We start from the raw sequence: 23,372 nt of genomic DNA on the forward strand, positions 1-23,372 counted from the left end.
TAACATTCTTCATACATAATCTAATTATAACATAGAGGATTATGATTGGGTCTCATATCATAAACAGATTATTATATGTTTGCGATATAGCTGCCATGAAATTCACATCGAGAGTGAAGCTCAATAGGTCAATCTTGGCATCCATATCAAAAAACACAAGTTTTATGATCAGAGACCCGATCATAATTTTTTGCAGTGCATGGAACTTTATCTGCTACATGTACTATTAGTTACAATGAAAAAAGTACAAAGTGTTTTACTGGCTTTGAAAGTCAGTAAAGCACTCAGTACATACTGTCAAACAAACAGCAGCTCACCTCTCTCCTTACCTTTGGGGAAAAGAGGATGAAAATTCAAGATATTTTTACATATTCCTCTAATTCACTTAAAAAGTTAATAAAACAAGAGGATTTGCATTAATATGCCATTTTCTGAGCAATAAGATATGCAAAGCTCTAACTTTCACTGTTTTGACTGACTACAATTCAATGATTTACCAGCAAAAAAAAAAATACTTGAGACAGCAAAAATAAGACAAATTTAGAGATCGCTGAGAGGTGAGATCAACAGGCAAAAACAGCAATGTTTTGCTTTCTGTTGCAGTTCTTTGCTGGCCAGCACTGCCTAGTGATAGTGTCTGGTGCAAGAGCCAACCATAACAGTGTTTATGTGGTGGCACTATAATTGTGCTGGTAATACGTGAGGACAGCAGCAAACACATGCACAAAAAAAGAAAAAAAGGCAAGCTGACTGCAGTATAAGTGTAGGCACCACCACATCTGTAGCAGAATTTGTCCCTGCAATTCTGCAATATCGTCTTTTTCTTAGGGTGTGAGTCAACTGTTTTAGGAAATACAGCCAGTAATGGAACGTCTGTAGTCATTTCTAGTTACTATATATATATTCTTAGTGTGGCCACCCTACAGGTTAATTACCCCAATTACAGGAAGCAAACTGTGTCATAGTCTCCACATAATATAATATATTATAAGCTACTCTATGTCCTATAAATGCTACAAAAGGTCTGGTAGTACAAAGTAACCCACTGTATGCATGTATGTATATATTCATGTGTGTGTGCATATCAAAGGATGAGTGGTACATTTCCCTGTCTCATAACTGTGCTTTAGTACTATGTACTGGTAGTATGAGCATACGTCAGTGACCTACAAAGACATGCAGTATCACGTTATAATGTTACAAGTTGATAGGTAAGTACTAGGATAGCTGTCCTTGCAGGCCATCTTAAGCCTAGCCAACTTCCCTTTTGGTGCTTGAATTAACATATCCCATTTGGTGTTAGATTGGCCTTATACATTGTATGATCGACAATTATATATTACCCCTAATGAGAATAAATGAGACCATACTTTAGATAATTTGAGGGGACCCATGAATGGGATAAAGCATTTAGTAGTCGCCTTTGGCTGCTACTAGAACAGGGAGCAGTCCTGGTGTAAATTTTATTTGCCATCAATAGATTCAAGTTGTGCTTGAATATGGAGAGGGATGAACTCTGTTTTATGTGGATGGGGGGGTGGTCTGTTCCAGAGCAGTAGTATCCTCTGCAAGAAATATCTGTCCCTCCAAATCATTCTGCCAGTGTTGCAGAGGAGGTATAGATTCCTATCATGATTATTTCTAATACAAGACATATATATCCAATAAAGTCAGATCAGTGAAAGAAAAAAAAAAAAGAAAAAAAAGAAATGAACACTGACACTGCAATAAATAATACATCCAAACTATTAATGTTTCATTACCAAGAATATTCACCTTGGCACTGCAATAAAAAATACATCCAAAGTATAATGTCTCACTACCAAGAATAATGTTATGCAGACCTGCCCATTCATAAAAATGCACAACATTTTGTAATAAAGTAGCTGTCTTAGGGTTCAAAATATGTATTATGAATGCAAAATCTGAGGTGGTATTGTCAAAAAGAGCTGTGCCTACGCTAAGGCAGAAATTGCAATGATGACAGCATAAGACACCTAAACACATGCAACATTAACATTGCAATACATAGCCATGCACTGCCATCCCATGTTATTAGGCGATACCTCTGATTTAACAATCCCCAAATCATCATTAATAAAGTTGCCAGGCTGTATGTCTGATGCAACAATCTCAAAAATCATCTATACCATAGTTATCCAACCCATAACTGCAAAAAAACAACTTCACAATTGCCCATGCTACATTTATCAGGATATACCTCTGAAACATACTCAGAAACAATTTTACTTCAATTATTAGTATACTACAAATGTCTTTTATGGCAGCCTCATAATTACCTGCACAGCAGTTATCGGGCTAAATTGCTAATACAGCAAACTCACAATTTCCTGTGCCACAGTTACCAGGCTAAAACTCTGATCCAGCAACCTCAAAATTACCTGTATAGCAGTTACCCAGCTAAAAGTTTGATACAGCAAACTCATAATTACCTTTTTCACAGTAATCAGACTGTGTTTCTGATAATGTAACCTCACAATCACCTGCACCACAGCTATCAGGCTAAATCTCTAATGCAACAATCTCACAATCACCTGTACCACAATTAAGAGGCCAAACCTTTATTCCAGAAATATACAGTCTTCTGTTCCATTGTGTATAGCCTGTAACTTTGATACACCAGCCTCACAATTATCTGTGCCATGTATATCAGGTTAAACCTCTGATAGAAGAACTTTACAATCACTTGTACCAGTTATTAGTTAAAACATCTGATACAGTGACCTCACAATCATCTGTACCATTGTTATTAGACTACACTGCTAATACAGTAACCTTGGTGTCACCATAGCAGTTATCAGGCTGTATTTCTGATGCAACTTCGCAGTCCCTTTTATGACAGTTGTCAGGCTAAATCTCTGATACAATAGCCTCACAACTACCTGTACCATAATTATCATGTTGTATAGCTAATGTAGTGACTACGTAATCACTTGTACTACAGTTATCAGGCTATATCAGTGATACTTGTACTATAGTAATAAAGTAACCTCACATCTTAGTGAATAGAACAATAACTTGCATTTAACCTCATGTTTTCTAACATGAAAACAAGTTCAAGATACTAGAAATCTATATCAAAACTTATAACAAAGCAGGGCAGAAAGTAATAATATCCTATAGTTATCAAGCCATACTTCTGAGTCAGAATCAGCACAATAAGTGTATCAAGCAACTTCACTTGTCCCTTCATGAAAACAAAGCCTAGGTACCAGATAGCTGAGTGGTAATATATATTAAAATGGCAGATACTAAAGACAAAATGAATTTTAACAAAGCCATGGCTGGTGAAATATAAGCAAACTTTGTTTTTAGCCAGCTGCTTCTACTTTTATACCTATTTTATTAACTTCCCAGCAATTTGTATCTGAAAGCTTTTCTTTAAACAGTGCTATGATTTTGAATTGGTAGTTACTTGTATCAGTCTATATTATGTATTTATTTACATTTATTTACTGGGATAGATATGGCACTGATTAAGAAAGAGTAATTTAAGGCCCAGGATGGCTTGTTGTGGTTCAACAAATACTTTGGCAACATAAAATATACTCACTTATATAACACATGCAAAATATTCTTGAAGGTTCTATACAGTTTATATACATTGGGGATGTTAAGTATTTATTTATTTTTATTTATTCATTTTAATTTTTCTTTTTTGATTGGGTTAGTCTCTTTAAGCTAGTGGTCTCTTTTCAGGGAATACCCAAGGTGGTATTTTTACTACTACAATGCCAAGGCATTAGGAAAATTCCCCTATTTGTTGCAAGCAGGGATGATTCTGTGTGACTCTTATTCTGAGTGCAGTGGCAGCTGGGAGGAATTGCTCATAGTAAATGTGGCAGACAGCAGCAAAATAGGAGCTGCTGCTGTTAAAAGAAATTTGGAAAATGTTTCACTAGAGACTTTTTAAAGATGGCAAAATGGAGATTCTAGAGATGCAATAAGAGGTTGTTTTTGTTATAGTTCTCCATTTGGATGGTTGCGGGATGGATTACTGCAGGAGTTAATTCATCAGAAGGAACCAGATAATGACCAAGAGGCATCACTGGGAGATATAATGACAAAGATATTTCAGGAGGAGAACAGCTAACAGAAAGAAGGAGGAGATGGAGACAAGTAACAGCAGGGAGATGGGGGACTTATTACATATGCTAATGTAGTGGTGAGAATGGAGGAACAAAAGAAAGAAGGACATATTTTTTTGCACAGAAAAGAAAACATTTACTGAGAATACAGGCAAAAGAAAAACTGTCATGCAGATATGAAGTAGGAGATAAGTTGTTTGTATCTTTGATAATGCAAGCAACCAAGGCAAGTGCATTTATTTTAATTGGAAAAGAAATGTTTTGTTTCTTTATATTTGAGAATGGAGAAGGACTAGAAAAATTCTTGAACATATACGAAACAAACAAACAAACAAAAAGAAATGCTTCCATGAAATAGGTTTGTGATAAATACATATAAGAGAAAAAAAAAACATTTGGAAGAATTTGCAAAAATGTTATGGCCATAGTGAAGATTTACGATAATAGAAGAATATGGCCTTGAGGATGAGAATATTCTGTTGTTCTGAAACTGATTAATGATAAAATGCAGCATTTATCAAATGCATTGATGGTTAATGGAGCAAAGGTTTTGTAAGACATTGGGTCAGCCCAAAACATGTTTTTTTTCTGTTTGGGCCTAAAGATAATCTTTTGAAAAATGTGTAAAAAAAAAAAAAAAAAGATCTGGAATATATAGGGAGAAAGGGCATGATAGTGCAAATTGTATTGTAAGTGTTCTAAATATAAAGAAATGAGATGTGGATGGATTGTACAAATGACAATTAAAAAATGTGAAATACTAGAAAGAGAAAATAAAGATGTAGAAAATGGAAGTGTAACAGAGACTGAGGAATGAGGAGAATATCTTTTACAGGAAGAACAAGAGATAAAACAAGAAAAGAGGGAGAATAGTTGAAAGAAGAAGGTTATAAAAAAAGAAGAAAAGGGAGTCAGGGAAGTTACGGAAATGAATAAGATTAAATAAAGTTAAAGGGAAGAGAATTATTGATTGAATGGTAAGAGAGAAAAAAGAAAAAAACTTGAAAGAGAAAAAGGGAATGAATCATTTTGAAGTAGGTACTTTAAATATAAATAGTAAACTCAGTGATATAAGAAGAATGATGGTGTATCAGTGAGGCAGCAACATATCAGCTGGTATAATAGGACTAGTGGATGATAGATTTTTGAGAAAAAGAAAAAAGAGAACATATGGCATTATTATGGGGAAGAAAAACTGTGTGGAATTTGGGTGTTGAAAAATCTGTAGGCTTAGCTATGCTTTGTAAAGGGGAAAATTATAGTGATAGATCATATAATAATTAAAACTGGGAGATTATCAGTTATGGATTTAGGAGATACAGGGCAACCATTTAGAGTGATTAAAGTTTATGGGCAAGCAAATGATAAAGAAAGAGAACAGTTTTTTGAAGTGATGGCTCCTTATGTCATGGTTAATATGAATGCGATTATAATTAATAGGACAATTTAATGTAGCATGAAACAAATAGGAAAAAAAAATGAAGGACATTAAGAACATTAGGGAAATAATATAGATCGGTGATTTAAAGATCGGAGAAAAAAGAGAGTTTACATATAGAACTGATAATTTAAGAACAGAAATAGATTATGATAAATGTTCAAATTCTTTAAAGCAAAGTCATGGAAGTATCATAAATGCTCATTTTTAGATCATAAAGCAGTTTGAAAAAAGTCAGTGATAATTAAAATTATATTAAGATAGGGAAAGGAATTAAAAAGTTGAATGGCAGAAGTATTAGAGAGAAATTTGAAAAGAAAGTCCAGCCATTATAGAAATATAATATAACAACTAGATTTATATATGAAAACTAAACAGAGTGGTGGACTGTATATAAAAAGAATTGTAAAAAGGAATATGAAGAAGTAGAAACATAATTTGCTAAAAACAGTAAATTAAAATATAATCAGCTAACAGAAGAAATGTAGGGTTTAATGGAGGAAGAAAAAGCAGTATATATAAATAAAGAAAATTTCATGAACAAAATAGGAAAATAATATTTAATTTATTAAAAAGGCAACAATATTAAGTTCAAAATAAAAGGGAAGTATCGCAATTTTTTGGGAAAAAAGATTATGAGAGGAAATATGATTATTAAAAAAATGAAAAGAAAAGAAGGTAATTTATTAACTGAACAAGATGATATTAGTAAAAGATTATTACATTTTTAATAATGAAATAAGGGGCAAACGAAAAAAATTGGACTGTGAAAATTTTGGAAGAGCACAATGAAAAATAAAGGAAAGAAATTAGTATAGAAGAGGTAAAAAAATATTTTGAAAATGATGAGAGAAAATTCATCAACAGGAACAGTGAGATTAAATCATTCATTTTATAAAGGAATGGATTATGAACAAATTAAAATATTTACAGAAATATTAAGTTAATGGAAATTATAAGGTTTTGAGGAAAATGGTATATGTGAAGGAGTGATAAGGTTAGTGCATTTAAAAGAAGACAAAGAAAATTTAGATAATTAGAGACTGATTTCATTAATGAATAACAGCTATAAAATACAAATGAAAACAATACAAGTGAGATTATGAAAAATTCTTAAGAATAAATGGAGAAGTGGATTATATGGGGTAGTATGGAAAGAAATAAGTGAAATCTTAAAGATAAAATAAATAATATATTATACAAAGGAAGAAGGGAAGGAAGTTAGAATTATAGGTATTGATGTAGAAAATGTTTATGACAACATTATGGAGAACAATTATGGGAAATTTTAGAACAATATAATGTGGATAGGCACATAGAAAGCTTGAGTAGGATGGCATATGGCAATGATATGACTAATGCATTAGTAAATGGATGGATAATAGAAGAAAATCAAAATTAAAAGGTGTGTGAGATAAGGCTGCCCCCCTTAAGTAGTGCAATTTTTATAAGTTATGAATTTGGTTATGTAAGTGTTTAATAAAGGGATGGAAGAAGTATGATTTGCAACATACATATATATATATATATATATATATATATATATATATATATATATATATATATATATATATATATATATATATATATATATATGGGTCTCCTTCAGTGGATCAAGATTTACAAGTTTGAACCACATATGGCCGAGACCATATGTTTGAACTTGTAAAAGTTCGATTGAACTGAATGGAGATCTCCGTACAGAGTGGAAAGGGAAGATTTCCCATTTCTGCAATGTAGTGTGATCTTGGAGTTGGTATATAGATGTTTAGTTTTGTGTTTTTTTGTTTTATGTGTTTTTATTTCAGTGTTTGAACTTTTACGAGTTCGAACATATGGTCTCGGCCATATGTGGTTCAAACTTGCAAAAGCTCAATCTAGTGAAGTAGATCCATATATTATATATATATATATATATATATATATATATATATATATATATACACACATACACATGCATACATACACGATAATCTATGATCTACACACACACACACACACACACACACACACACACACACACACACACACACACACACACACAGGAAATGAAGATACCATTAATGATGGTATATGAAAATGCTGTGATATTTATTATAAACAATATTAATTAGATGCTAGAAGTAATTAGAAAAGCAGAGAAATACATAAACTGGGCAGATTTCAAAATACATTTTGAGAAGTGTAAAGGCTTTGTAGAAATAGTTAAAAATCTGGAGTATATTTTAGCAATAAACATTTGAAGTTTTAGTGACATTTGTAGTTATGAATATATGAAAGAACAATGGGAAGAGTGTTTAATGAAATACATGATTCTATTAAGTTATGGAAGAGTTTCACCTTAGGATACTTAGGTTGGGTAATGATTTTTCCATGTGAATTACAGAAATAAATCTAAGTATTTTTTTTTTTAGTTTATTATGGGGTCAAAGATTAAACCAGTAAAGATGGGAATTGTATATAACAAGGTTGAATATTACTGGGGAACTATATATAACAAACTTGACTAAAGGTGGTTAAATTTATAGAACCTTATTGTTCATTTAGCATCTTTATGTTTACATAAAATATTAAGAGGAAGAGTATATGAAAAAGAAAGTATTTGTGGCAGGAGGTGGAAAGTAATAAGAAAAATAAAATTGGGAAAGCAGAAGGGGAAAAGTGGAAAAGAAAAAAATATATTGTATCAGAAATAAATGTGCCAGGTTTTAAAGACAAAGGAAAAGTATGGTATGAAGATATGATTTTTTTTTTTTTTTATGTTAAGCCTCGGAAAATGTAGACGTTAATGTTAAAAAGGTTAATAAGAACGAAAAAGAAGATATAAGGTGTGAAATGTGGGGCAGGATTCTTTGTAAATTTATGATTAAAAAGTTACCAATGAAAGGAGAAATGAAATATAAGCCAATGGAATAGAGAACATGTATTATATGTTGGATGATAGAAACTATAGAACATGTTTTTATAGAATGTAGTAGGGTTAAAAAATCATGGGAAAGGACATACTGATATGATGAAGAGGAACAATTAAAATGAATAAAATTAGAAACTGTATATGAAGCGTATGCTCAAGAAGAAGAGAATAGCGACAAAAGAGACTAAGTGTGTATGACTGCAATTTAGTAATAATGACAGAACAGGATTAAAGAAATGTTTAATAAAATATGGAATGAGAGAGATTTCTAAAACTATGAAATGTTGGTTGTGGCATGTTGCCCAAGTACTTTTACATGAGGCAGTTCAGTACAGAATAATAATCTTCTTTTTTGTAATAATATCCACATACATGGGAGACTATGAAAACAAGGTCCTGTCTCATTGAACAAGAGAATAATACATTATTTACATCTTTCCTGATTAAAAGCAACATTATTGTAATAATCTTAGTGCAACCACTGACCAATTAAAAATTAGCACTACAGCATTCATTTCGCTAACTAAGACCTCCTGACTCCTTGTTTATAACTTTCTGTTTTAGGTATGAGATCCAAATTTCACAATAGAACTTTCTACAAAGAACAGAACTTTTTGCATTTCTGCCATGCTGGTAGTTTCTTATATTTGTCAGGAAGTGAATCATTAGATAGATACTGAGCCACTCATAAATCCATCTTGTAAAGAAAGCATATTAAAAGGAAATACACACACTAATGTATTTCCTTCTTTGTGCACCTCACTCTTCTTATTTGCCAATCGGATGCTTTGAAGCATCACTCATTTCATAATATTTTGTTATGACTGGACAATTATTACAGAACCTCAGATGAATTTATACTTTTTTACTCACTATTAGACACTCTTCACATGCAATTTTCTTCTGCCCCAGACATAATAAATTATTATGCAGTCATTTCAGAAATATAGTCTTATATGCAATAAAAAATCCTACATCTTGATGTAAAAAATGCAATCTGAATACTGTAAATAATCTTCAGTTATACATTCTCTGCCTTTACATTTATTTTCACATTCTCCAATTCCTTGTATATATTATCATACATTTTACTAAAATCTTTCCATACTTGATTTTCATCTTCGACTGTACTATGATTCTTATCAATTGTGGTCAGTGGTAGTGATTAAACTTTATGAATTGGCAATGTAACATCTTTTCTGGATTCTAATAACTTTGTAATGCAAGCTTTTACCACGATGATAATAAGGCCTAACGTAAGATCATAATAGCTATAAGCATGAAGAACTTTAAAATACCCACTTCCCATCCAGAGAAAAGACTAGTTAACCATGGCCACTGGGAACTTCAGCTTATTTTAGCATGTGAAATTTCAGCAACTTTATCAATTATTTCTGGGTGACTATCTATTGCACCAGTATTATAATGAATAAATGAGTAGTGCTGTTTTGATGAGCATGCATGTACCTCCTTTAGAAGCAAGGGTAAAAACAATCGCCAAGTGGTTCTGTAGCACCATAGAGTGCACTGCAGTCATTTCTCAAGCAATCAAATTAATGGACTCAGAGGTGAAATTATTCAAAATTACTAATTGCTTAGATAAGCTTCTAAGCTCCCATAATGACTTCACCACCCATAAGCAGTATAATTTCTGTTCCAGAAATGACCTCATCACCAAGGTCCATATGAGCATGATCTTTAAAAGTAATTTTTTGAACAGTTTTATGATATATCCAAGAGGCACTTATTTTTCTGTCTGGGTATGGAATGCCTTTTCTGTCTCTCCTGCAGTGAGCATTGTTAATATTTCCTTCAGGTAAAAAAAACAACTGTATGTCTTAGAGCTGGAATAACACAACCTATATAAAAACAACCAAACCAGTCTGTAGACAACCAGGGATAAGCTTAATTTCCACAAATGTAGTAATATTTATGTAGTACTGCCTTGCCCTGCCCTCCAGCCTGATCATAAATTCTCCAGGTGAAAATGCTAGCACTGTTTCCAACAATAAGTATTTAATTTTTACAATAACAAACATGTCCTTTAACAATCATTGACAGTTGAAGTGGCATTACTGTAAAGGATATAGAAGCATGTTTAGTCTTTCAAATTTTGGTATGAAAAATGAGGCAAAATACAGTATGAAGATCTGAATCAGTCACCTGTATAGGAATCAGTGGAATATCCCCATCATTTGCAGTAGGTATATGTGCACAAAACCAGCAGTTGCTAACATTGAGTATGCAAGACAGCAGAAAAGGAATTAAATCTAGGATTCCATTTAGGTGTTCTCAATTCAGTTCCAACCAAATGTATGCCTCTGTGTTTATCAATGAATGTATGTCTATTAGAAATGGTTCAATACTTACAGTCCCAATGGCTACAGACGATCATGTAATCACAGTTCTGGATAGCTAAAGCAAATTAAATAAAATGATGAGGAAGATCACAGTAACTATTCCAATGATAGATCCATAGGAAAAATGAGAATGTTGCAGTGGGAGAGGATTTGAAGAAACTGTAGACATGGATGTTGAATTGTTTATTCACAGTTCATACAAAATCAATCTCCAAATGATCTCCGATCAAAAGCATTAATTGCAGATGACTTTGCAAATGAATTTTGTTTAGATAAAGCAGTGTCTATGCCAACATCTAAAAGGCATAATTAATCTGCAATGTTGAATTCAGAAGCAAGAAAAAATGCTGTCAGTTTTAAGAAACATCAATGGTGCTTATTTGAGACCAGGATAAAGTAACAGAGTCACATGGTTTCACTTTCTGATCTGACAAAAAAGGTAACTTAAATACAATCATTTCCGGATTTGATCTGGCTGGTGGCTTTGGAGTCAAGGTAAATGGCAAACAGTTCATAGATGGTTCCAGATTTGATGTAGATGGCAAAACTTCAATAGCTGTCAATTTTGGATATATTGATGTCACTATCACTGGCCACAATTAATGTAACGAGGAGAAATATCAGTGGACGCCTCTTGCCAAACAAAATGCAGTGGAAGGAGTTATATTCTGATTCTTACACTGATTTTGTTATACCTCCTACAAAAAATGTACCCGTTGTGAGAAGTTCCAAATTCAGCAGCAGCTAGAAATAGTGAAGCTGAACCTACCATGGATTTCAGTGGATTTTCAAACTATTGTAGATTCTCTCCCTCCAAATCGAAAGCATTCAGAAAAGTATTCAAAAATCTTAATAGGACACATACAATAGTAAAACCTCACTACTGACAATTTGATAGCAGTTTTAAAAGCCTTCACACCTCCTGATATTTTTAGAACGATATGCAAAAAATTGAATATACTTGATAACACTCCAAAGCACACAAATTATGGATTTCTAATGACTAGAAATAACATATGAAAAGCAATTACTACAGCATGCCCTTAATCCTTAATTGGGCAAGAATTAAAGCTATTGTACAGTAAGAAAATGAGTCTGTTGATGTTTATTTGCAACACATTATCAATGCATTTGAAGCTTTTTCTGGACACCCAGAGCCTACAGTAGGTGCAAGAGCCAGGGGGTTGTCAGCAGCTTTTTTAGAGGGTTTATTACCACCTCTACAAAAATAAATTGAAAAGGATTGCTGGAACTGACCAAGTTTGGGTAGTCATGAAATTGTGAATCAAGCACAACATGTAGCAGACAACAAACTTAGGGAAGAAAAAGAGCAAACAAAAGTTATTAGACATCTAGCTCCAACAATTCAGTACCAATGTACAAGGGTAGAGAAGGGGAAAAAGAAATCATGGGTGAAGTGGTGGATTCCTATTTTTTAACAGCAACCCACAGGACAATATCAGCAAAAGTATTACCCTGTTGGCTTCACTACAGTCACTGCAAGATGTACCACATTTAGACATGTGTTTTAATTGTGGTCTAACTGGACATTGGTGAAATGAATGTCCATTGTCTGGACAGCAAGAGAGTTTGCCAAATGCTCAAGTACCATATCAGACTAAAAGAAACCCTAAGCAAATATTTAATTGTTATGTGCATTTATATGTGCATGTATATGTGTTAACAACATATGTTTCTTTTAAATACACTATTTGGATACAGGTTTGTGCTGGCTCTCTGTTTTGTTTGTAAAAGAAACCCTCCCATGTGGAACACTGCTTGGCAGCCACCAGTGTGGCAACAAAACCATTAAAACAGTCATGAGCAGGAACAACAGTTATTTACCTTTGTACCAATTGATCAGAATGGTCTTTTTGTCACTGTTATAGTATAAAACTCATATATCCCATTTCTCATCAAAAGCTACTAAATATATGATTATTTCACACCTTCTGCTTTCTGAACACGTGGTTAAAGGTGTGGGTATGTCCAGAGTTCCTTTAGACTATCCAGGAATGGAGCCTGTTCCTATTCAAATTGGTCTGCTAAAAGATCAACATGGTTCTATTGCAGGAGATTATGCCACTTTAAATCTGTTAGGTAGAGATTTATTGTGTAAATTGAGATGCACTGTTTATTGCATGCCAGATGGTATATTTCTAGACATTCCTAATGAGTCCTTAGGATTATATGTAAATACCATTTGTACAGATGAAGATGCCTTTTTTTTCTATTTTAACATCAGAGCAAGATGTAGAAATTGTTGATTTGGAGGAATTAAAAATAATCTCTCCTAAGTTCTGGACTACCCATGAGAAGGAGCTAGGACTCTTAAAACATGCACAGCCTATGCACATAACATTAAACCCTTGTAAGCACATACATATGGTAGCTCAGTATCCTTTGACACTAAAAGCAGAGAAAGAAAATTAACCTTTTTCTACTTTATTATGACAATGTACCATTGTCCCAACTCATAATCCTTGTAATACTCCTGTTTTACCAGTCAAGAAACCACGAAAAAATACATATGGATTTGTAAAAGATGTGCATACGGTGAATGCAGTAGTAGCACTAATATTTTTAATCTCTAATCCTGCAACAATACTGAGCTCTATTCCATTAGATGCTACAACTTTCTCTGTGATAAATATTTCATCTGCTTTCTTTTCTATCCCTATACATCCAGATAGCCAATATCTTTTTGCATTTACATATAAAAGGCAACATTATACATGGACTAAATTACCACAAGGATTTATATAATCTCCCACACTTTTCTCTAGAGAATAGAAAAAAAAAACAGCCAGAAAAGATTAAATTTCCTTGTGGGTCTACTCGTATTCTATTTTCTTCTTCTTTCGGCTGCTCCTGTTAGGGGTCACCATAGCGGATCATATGTTTCCATTTCTTCCTGTCCTCTGCATCTTGCTCTGCCACATCAACCACCTGCATGTCCTCTATCACCACATCCATAAACCTTATCTTAGGCCTTCCTCTTTTCCTGTTATCCTTAGCATCTTTTTTCCCAATATAATCTGCATCCCTGCTCGGCACATGTCCAAACCAATGTAATCCTGCCTCTCTGGCTTTGTCTCCAAACCTTCCAACCTGGGCTGACCCTCTAATATACTTATTCATAATTCTGTCCACCCTCATCACACCCAGTGCAAATCTTCACATCTTTAACTCTGCCACGTCCAGCTCTGACTCCTGCTTATTTATCAGTGCCACTGTCTCCAAGCCATATAACATAACTGGTATCATTACCCTCTTGTAGACCTTCCCTTTCACTCTTACTGGTACTCGTCTGTCACAAATAACTCCTGACACTCTTCTCCATCCACTCCATCCTGCCTGTACTCTCTTCTTCACCTCTCTTCCATACTCACCATTACTCTGAACTGTTAATCCCTAGTATTTAAACTCATCCACCTTCACCACCTCTACTCCCTGCATCCTTACTATTCCTCTATCCTGCCTCTTATTCACACACACATATATTCTCTTAGTCCTGCTGACCTTCATTCCTCTTCTCTCTAGAGCATATCTCCACCTCTCCAGGGTCTCCTCCACCTGTTCCCTACTCTCACTACAGATCACACTGTCATCTGCAAACATTATAGTCCATGGGGACTCCTGTCTGATCTCATCTGTCAACATGTCCATCACCATTACAAATAAGAAAGGGCTCAGAGCTGATCCTTGAAGATACTGTTATTAAAACTGCTGCTTTTGTTCATTTTTTTTACTCAAATGATTTTTATTTTGATGAAATAACATAATGATTTAATGCATTCATAACATTCAATAACTATTTACAGTATTTACATCCAGCCTGACAACAAGGATTCAGTTAAAATTATTTGTAGTTAAATAATAAGTTAATATATAAACTATGATAGTTAGGAAGAGTTTGGCTCCATCTGTAGGGTATCAATCAAGTTCAAAACTTTCCTCCACGGACTATTAACCAATGGCTTAGGAAAAGTTCTTAACTCTTTAGTTCTTTTTTATCCATTAGTATGCATTTTTTCAGTGATGATAGGAATTCCTCCATTGTGGGTGCTACATTAGAGTTCCATCTTATAGTTATACATTTTCTGGCTATTACTAACATTGTCCACAACAAATACAGGTCATCTTTCTTCATATTATTACTATTAACAACATTCAATAAAATTAAAGACATTGTCAAAACAAATATATCAGTATAAATAGCTTGAAGAAATTTGTTAATATCATTCCAATATGGTTTAATATTAGTACAGTCATAAAAAAATACGAGACCAGTCATTAGTGGACAGATGACATCTCCTACATAACTTGCTGTTTGAGGGGTTCATTTTTGAGAGATCTGTGTAGAAATTTCCAGTGAAAACTCCTCCAGAATTGTGAGTGCTGCTTTTGTTCATGATTTGCTAAATGCTTTATTATTAGCAAAGGAAGTTATGGTGATAAGGTGTGCTACACATAAAACAGACAATTCCTTTGTAACTAAAAGTAATACTTTGGCAGATATGACAATGAGACTGCCTGCATTTTCATATCCTATTCAGGCTATATTTTGCAGCAACTGAATGAAACTAATGACATTTTTTTTCTTTACAGGAGTTATTACCTTTTCAGAATCAGACAGAGGACTCTGAAAGAATGAGGTGGATAAGCAATGGATACAGTTGATCTCTGGCCCTTTTGTGGCACCACCTGGATGGTCTCCCCATAAAATGTCTTAAATCAATTAGTAAAAACTTATCATTTGCCTTTTTGTTTGCAAAAACTGACTTGATAAAACAGATTTTCACTGATTGCTATGCCCCTCATCTTTCAGAAGTTGCTCAACACTCTGTAAATACTTATGTACTTTGCTTAGAGTATAATGTGTTTAAATCAGTGCCTGCACCTATTCAATCACTGAAAAAGCCTCAGAGACCATTTCATTATCTGTAGTGGAATTTTTTTAACCTTCCTTAAGTCCAGAAATTTAGTCACGTGTTAATCATTGTTGACATTTTTTCTGGATGATTAGAGGCACATCTCTGTGTAAAAATGATTTTAGAACAGTAGCCAAAAAACTTTTGAATGAATTAATTCTGAGATTTGGTGTTCCTTGTTGTATTCATTCAGATCAATGTATTTATTTTATTAGTCAAGTAATTCAGGACATTTGTAACTTCTCAATGAAAAATTGTAGTTTCATTATCCATATAGACCCCAAGCCTCAGTGACAGTGGAAAGAACTAATCAAACCATTAAGACACTGTTAACTATAGTTTGTGAAGAAACTGGTCTCAAGTGGTCATAAGCTTTGCCCTTAGTTTTATTTAGTATAAGAAGTGCAGTTAGTACCACTAGAAATTTGTCCCCCCCATGAAATCCTCATGGGCTGACCCATGAGAATGATTGCTACACCCATTCCCAAAAATTTTAAATTGCAAGATGTTGATCAGTTCATACCTTTGTACTGCAACCACTTTGCTCTATTTAGCAGAATTAACACAAAACGGTTCTATATGCAGTTCAATGACCAACAGTGCAGGGCAATCATGAGTTGCAGCCCAAAGACTTTGTCTACATTAAAGTACACTCCCAAAAATCACACTTAGCACCAAATGGAAAGGTCCATACTTAATTTTGCATGCAACTGCTACTGCCATTTGTTGTGATGGCCTCCCCACCAGGATTGATGTGACACATGTCAAGAAGACCCTCCCTTTTGATGAGTACAGTCAAGATTCCATTGCTGCATTTCACATGAACCAGTAGAGCCTAAGAGTATCACTGCATCCAAAAATGACAGCCAGTAATGTTTTCCCATCCACGCCAAATCCAGAACCAACTGTGAACGGTTTGTCTTAACTTAACTCCATATCTGCCATATAATCTGGGAATGAATGGAATTAAGTTACCATTTTTGTCAGATCATAGTGTAACCATGTGACTCTGCTGCTTTATCCTGGTCTGAAGTAAACTCCAGCCATTCTTCTCTAGTATCAATGGTGTTTTTCCCTTTTTCTGACTCCAACATTGCAGATTCATCGGACCTTCTGGAAACTGACATAGACATTGCTTTATCCAAACAACATTCATTTGTGAAATCATCTGCAGTTAATGCTTTTTGTCAAAGATTGTTTGACAATCAATTTTGTATCAGCTGTGAACAAGCAATACAACATCCATGTTTACAGTTTCTTCAAAACTCTCGCCAGCCCCAACGTGTTTGTTTCCTATGGACATATCACTGGGACATCATCATTTTATTTTGTTTGCTATTTCTATCCAAAACTGTGAGTACATCATCATCTGCAAATGGTCCTTGCTATATTTGCTTTGTTTAGAAAGGTTTCAACATGTCTTGAGGATAATTAAGCAAGCAGAGGCTGAACATTTCAACACTGCAGATAATGAGATCATGCTGCAAACCCTCAAGCAGCCCAGCCTACATCTTCTGAGTATAGGGAGAGTAGGCCAATGGTCAGGTATAACAGTCCTTGCTGCAGAACATCAATGACATACAAGGGCAGAGCTAGACATTGGGTCATTGTCACTTGCACCTCAGATGTATGACTGCATGAGCATGTCAGGTGAAGAGGAGCAATCTAACACAGGAGATGGCCTCCAGTGTCCATAACCCTCACTGAGATGGAAGCATTCCTAATGTTGTGTCACCACAAAGATAATTTGGATACAGTGTAATTTGCTGCATGAGCACATTTTGCACTGCATGTCACATGGACACCTTAATAGCACATGTCATTAAGTTCCTCATGCTTCTACATTTACAGGTAACACCAGTGGAGAGTGTGATATAGAAATGTCACGGGCTATTTAAAGGATTGATGTCAGCATCACAAGTGTGTCAAAAAATGAGACAGACAGATATGTTCAGATGTCACATGCTAAAGACAGAATGGCACTATCTCTGTCACTGCTGGGTGATGGGATATACTCCACATAGGCTGGAGATACAACCAGAAATATTCAGGACACTCTGACTGTACAGCATGAGCTCATAGTGTCCACAGAGGTAGGGGGGCCTATGAATAATGTCCTTATACATGCTTCTGCATTGTCACAACAGATAGGTGAACATGCACATGTGTAAACTGCTTCAGGTGCAGGTTTTCCAACTATAGGCCACAGACACAAGGTTGTATGATAGAATCACTGCTTCCATTTGGTGCATGAGATGGAGGCATCACTGGAAATAAACCAAAAGGAATATCACCCAGGCACAGTGTGCTGTGATGCAGTCTGCATTGAATCTGAAGACTGTTGTAATGATATGAGTTAATGCCAGCAAAGCCAGCTGGAATTCTATAAATAATGATATGTACTTTGAATATCAAACTGATTTATACAAGATAGTTGTGTTATAAATGTATTAGAAGTGTGTGGAATTTGAATATCAAACTGATTTGCACAAATGCTTATGTTACAAATGTATTAGAACTGCATGGCATTTGAATATCAAAATGTATTTGTAAAGTTGTTAGTGTTGAAAAATGTATCAACCGTGTGTCCTGCTGGACAGAAAGGAAATGTACATGCAGGTAGTAACTGAGTAAATGTATATACTGTAACTGAGAACACTGGAAGAGCAGAGGTTAACTAGGTAGCTTACTTTAAGAAAAATAACAGAAGTGAAAAAAAGCAGAAACATTGTCTAAAATATCTGGTTGAGCCATGCCAAAAAAAAAATCAGCAACCCCTGGCAAAAAAACAATCTACATAAAAAAAGTAGACATCCAACAGTTTATTCCCCCAATTGCCTTACGTTATCTGAGGGCTTTTGTCCCCCCGGTTCTTACTTTGTCACGCCTACTCTCTTATACATGTATACTATTCAGGTGAAATTTCCAGAATTATTCAGGAGAAACAAAGACTGAAGTGAAGCAGTACGTGCAGAACGTTTGGAAATATTTATCAGCATTGTTCCTGTTGTCCATCATTCCAACATTTCTAAAGAGCTGTTTATCAGAGCTGTTTATTAGCACAAAAATGAAACATTCACCCAAGTCAACCATTCAGTAAAATGTCAAACCATGCACAAGCACTAGAATGAAATATTTCCTAAAATGACCCTTCAGTGTCAGTTCCTGGTAGCCCATAGAAGTGCCCTGGCATTGTGCTGCCTGACATTTATCTCAGGTTTCTAGAAAAAAATGTCCCACTTTGGGTTTTGGAAAAAGTGGCAACCCTACTAGTCCCATAAGGAACAAAATCCATGCTAAAACAGTCTACTGAAAGCTCTATATCTGAAAACCTTTCTCCACTCTAGGTCAGGTACCACCAGAAGCAAAGCAGAACAAAGCTGTGGAAACTTAAAGGCCATACTACCTAATAATTTCTATAAAGGCAAGCACAAAAATCTTAAATTCCAGCAACAATAATGTGTACCTGGGTGCAAGGCTGCAGTCCTTTGAAAACCATTATGTTGTGCTTGATGCCATGCCATTTGTATCTGTTGGAAGGCCATAGTACTCTTCAAAGGAGGAAAAGTGCTACCTGTCTTAGGTAGGGAGAGTACACCAATAACTAGACTGCTAGTTTTCTTCAACACTAAAAGTGATATCACTCTGAGGAAACTATAGTGTATTGATATCTTGCTATCATCTTTTGATTAAGAATCCTGTGAGAGTGCATTCGCTAAGTAAATTCAATCCATTTTGTTTTTTGATCCAGGCTGCATTTCATGTATGAGTAGTAGAGTAAAACGGATTGCAGAATGAACACATCTCTGCCTCCTGTGCTGATTCAGCTTGTGTTGTAACACTGTAGACTGGAAAACAGTACAGATAGTTTGCAAAAAATGTATTGCTAAAAATGTTTGCTACTTGCACTGAGTGTATTGTTTTACTTTTTCCTGGGTCACTCTTAAAGAAAATGTGCTATTTGAACAAGACCACATGTTCATCAAAATGGAAATAAATGGACAGCTACGTACTTTTAACCCTAGTTCTTCTTCCATATTAGTTGTTAGTGACCCCAAAGTGTATCAGATCCTTGGGTTTTGTTTATATCATAATGGTTTTATACTTTTTTCCTACATCCAGGTTAACGTAAGTTTGACTTTTCTTATTATGTGATCCCTTCTGGAAAAGCTAAAGTGTAATCATTGAAACAACCTCCCCTTCCGGTCTTACTGAATAGTACCAATAAAAATATTAGTAAAGGCAAGTTCATTGTTAAACAGTATTCTAACCTGCAAGTAAGCCCCCCCCGACAAACACTTATAGTATATTCCACTACTGCAAAGACTGTCGATTATCCAGAACAAAAAAGTACTGTGGCATAATACATACAAAATATCCATTAGAGTTTACATTTCTTCAATAAGTAACTGTTCACAATAAATAAAATCATTATAAATTACGGGAGTTGTTATAACAATTGAAAATGTTTGCTACATTCTAAATTATACACACACACACACACACACACACACACATACCAGTTACATGAAAGGAAGGGTAAAGCAATACAATGTTGAATAAGACTACAAGCAAAGCATAACACTTCTGTTCCGTAAACCATAATGAAGGGACGTTTTTTTTATAAAATTGTGTGTGGAATGCAAAAACGGGACTCCACCCTATGCCAATGCTTCAGAACAGCTAACGGAAACAGAATCAAAACCTAGAATCTTGCTTATAAATGAACAATCTAATTATTATGCTCACAAAACGAACGACTCTTCCAGCTGAAAGAACATCAATAGCGGGCAAGAAAAAATAACTCATGCAGAATACTGAGCTATTACATATAACCCAAGCTAGCAATAGCAAGTTGCTTCTCAAAACAAAATGGCTACATTTCCTCACCCATTTCAACTTAACGGCCTCATCTCCAAACTCTGACACTCATAGTTAATGGGTTACAGTTTTTTTTTTTTTTTTTTTTAACAAAAAAGTTAACCAAGCTAATACAGAATTATTTGTCTGTGAACTGGGTGAGAAAGCTATTAAACACAGTAACTAAGTCTGGTGCGTTTTCTACATCAGCACTATCTATCCTCCAAGAAGTTCAAAGCCAATGCTTACCCGTTGACCTGATCATTGTCCACATTGTTACTACTATCGCACAAAGATGGTCTTTACACATTTTTTTCAAACCCTTACTCAGGCTTCACTATCAAACACCAGCTGCAGCACTTGATTACCTAATTCAATCATTACTTTCCAGAGGTCCTCAGGGAGACAACATCCAATTAAAACTACTGCAAGAAAGTATAATACCGTAAACCACTTTTAATGGAGTCTCATAGGTTATATGTAAATGAGCACTTAAAGACATATCGACATTTAAACTATATAGCTTTAGAACACTACAATCTTTATTTACTCAAATCGCTAGTCTTATAACATTAATAACAGATAAAAGACCATGGGAATGACTTCTGACTATGTCCATTTAGAGGAAAAAATGTAAAGAGCAACAGTTTACATAACCGCACATTTGAATATAACTGCATAATCTCTTTTTTCTCTTTATTATCAGGGAAAAAAAATCTATAATACACATGATAAACCCCAAAACAATGCTTGCACCGGCACTGCTTATTACAGCATAATGGGAGTCAGTTATAACTAATAAAAATCAATTGGCTAGAACCCAAGCGTCCACTAAATAAACGCAGTTGAAACACTAACAATATTTGTAGCATTTCCATATTCAGGCTTGTATTTGGGCCTAGTGTTTGTGGAGGCTGTGTGTCTGAGCACATAATTCAGGGACATCTTGTTTTAGCCAAAGCCATCAGGCATTTCAGTGAGAGAGAATTGTTTGAGGTCATTGGCTGACTGAGGTCTCCTGGACTACAGCTTAGACTAAGCACCTCATTGGTTCTTTTGAGATTTCTTTCTTAAAAGCTGTCTCAGGTTTCAACTTTCTGTTACCTAAGAAGCTCAGTTGTGAGTGTTCAGCCATTTTACAGTGAGCTTATGGAAGGACACTCAGCAAACTCGGAGCTACAATATATAACATTAAGTATCCTGTTTTTGTTTATTTTGTTCTTTATTTCTTTGTTGTTTATAGCACTTTGTGTACTGTGTATTTTCTCTAGCTAGTTTCACTGTGTGTGAGGTATTAACTGGAAATTGTCCACTCTTATTAAGCATCTGTTGGGTTGTTTGTTTATGATAACTTGTTGCAGTTAAACTCTTTTTTTCTAGTGGCTCCTTTAGCTGTTTAAAACTTTCATTTAAAGGCTCACTGCTGCTTTTCAGCTGTGAGTAACATTTCTGCAGTTTGTTCTAAGTAGTGGGGATATTTGTAGCATTTCCATATTCAGGCTTGTATTTGGGCCTAGTGTTTGTGGAGGCTGTGTGTCTGAGCACATAATTCAGGGACATCTTGTTTTAGCCAAAGCCATCAGGCATTTCAGTGAGAGAGAATTGTTTGAGGTCATTGGCTGACTGAGGTCTCCTGGACTACAGCTTAGACTAAGCACCTCATTGGTTCTTTTGAGATTTCTTTCTTAAAAGCTGTCTCAGGTTTCAACTTTCTGTTACCTAAGAAGCTCAGTTGTGAGTGTTCAGCCATTTTACAGTGAGCTGATCGAAGGAAGGACACTCAGCAAACTTGGAGCTACAATATATAACATGAAGTATCCTGTTTTTTGTTTATTTTGTTCTTTCTTTGTTGTTTATAGCACTTTGTGTACTGTGTATTTTTTCTAGCTAGTTTCACTGTGTGTGAGGTATTAACTGGAAATTGTCCACGCTTATTAAGCATCTGTTGGGTTGTTTGTTTATGATAACTTGTTGCAGTTAAACTCTTTTTTTCTAGTGGCTCCTTTAGCTGTTTAAAACTTTCATTTAAAGGCTCACTGCTGCTTTTCAGCTGTGAGTAACATTTCTGCTGTTTGTTTCCCACCCTCCCTCCCTGTTGGTATAGTGTTTTTATAGTTGGTGGCTTTGCAGTTGCCGCTCCTAGTGTAAATTTGATCTGGGACCCTCCTCCCAGTCTAGTGTCATTACCTCATTCTACCCAGTACAGGGAGAGCATTTGAGAAGGCCAATCAGCTTAGTTTCTGCTACTCCTTTCTCTCTTTCCTTTCTCTCTTTCCAAAAAAAAAAATATCTGCTTTTACTGTATTTGTGTTTTTTCCTACTTTATTTTGCTTTTGCGTCGTCTTAAAAGTACTCAATTGTATTTATTACTGCTTTGTGTAACTCATTGTAAGCCTTTTAGTTTAAGCACCTGGGCTTCAGACCAGTTTTACATTAGGAAGGTTTGTGGTCTGCACTGTAGTGGCAGAACAGGTAGCTTACATCCTTCTAAGTTGGGAACTGCTGATTGAGGGCTCAGTGTCTGTTATTCTAAAAGTGTATTAATTCTGGTTTAAGCACTTGGGCTTGAGGCCGGTTATTTTACATTAAGAGGGTTCGTGTTCTGCACTCTTGTGGGAGGAGAGGCTGGACTCTGTCCTTCTGAGCTGAGAATTTCTGGTTAAAGCTTATAGTGCCTGCATATTTGAACTGCTTCTTACTGAAATTGGTACACCTTGTTTGCTATAACATAGACTAGATCCAGGCCTGCTGAATCTA

Source organism: Protopterus annectens, chromosome 3.part0 (genome assembly GCF_019279795.1).
Source record: "Protopterus annectens isolate FY-2018-M chromosome 3.part0, PAN1.0, whole genome shotgun sequence".
Taxonomy (NCBI): Eukaryota; Metazoa; Chordata; order Ceratodontiformes; family Protopteridae; genus Protopterus; species Protopterus annectens.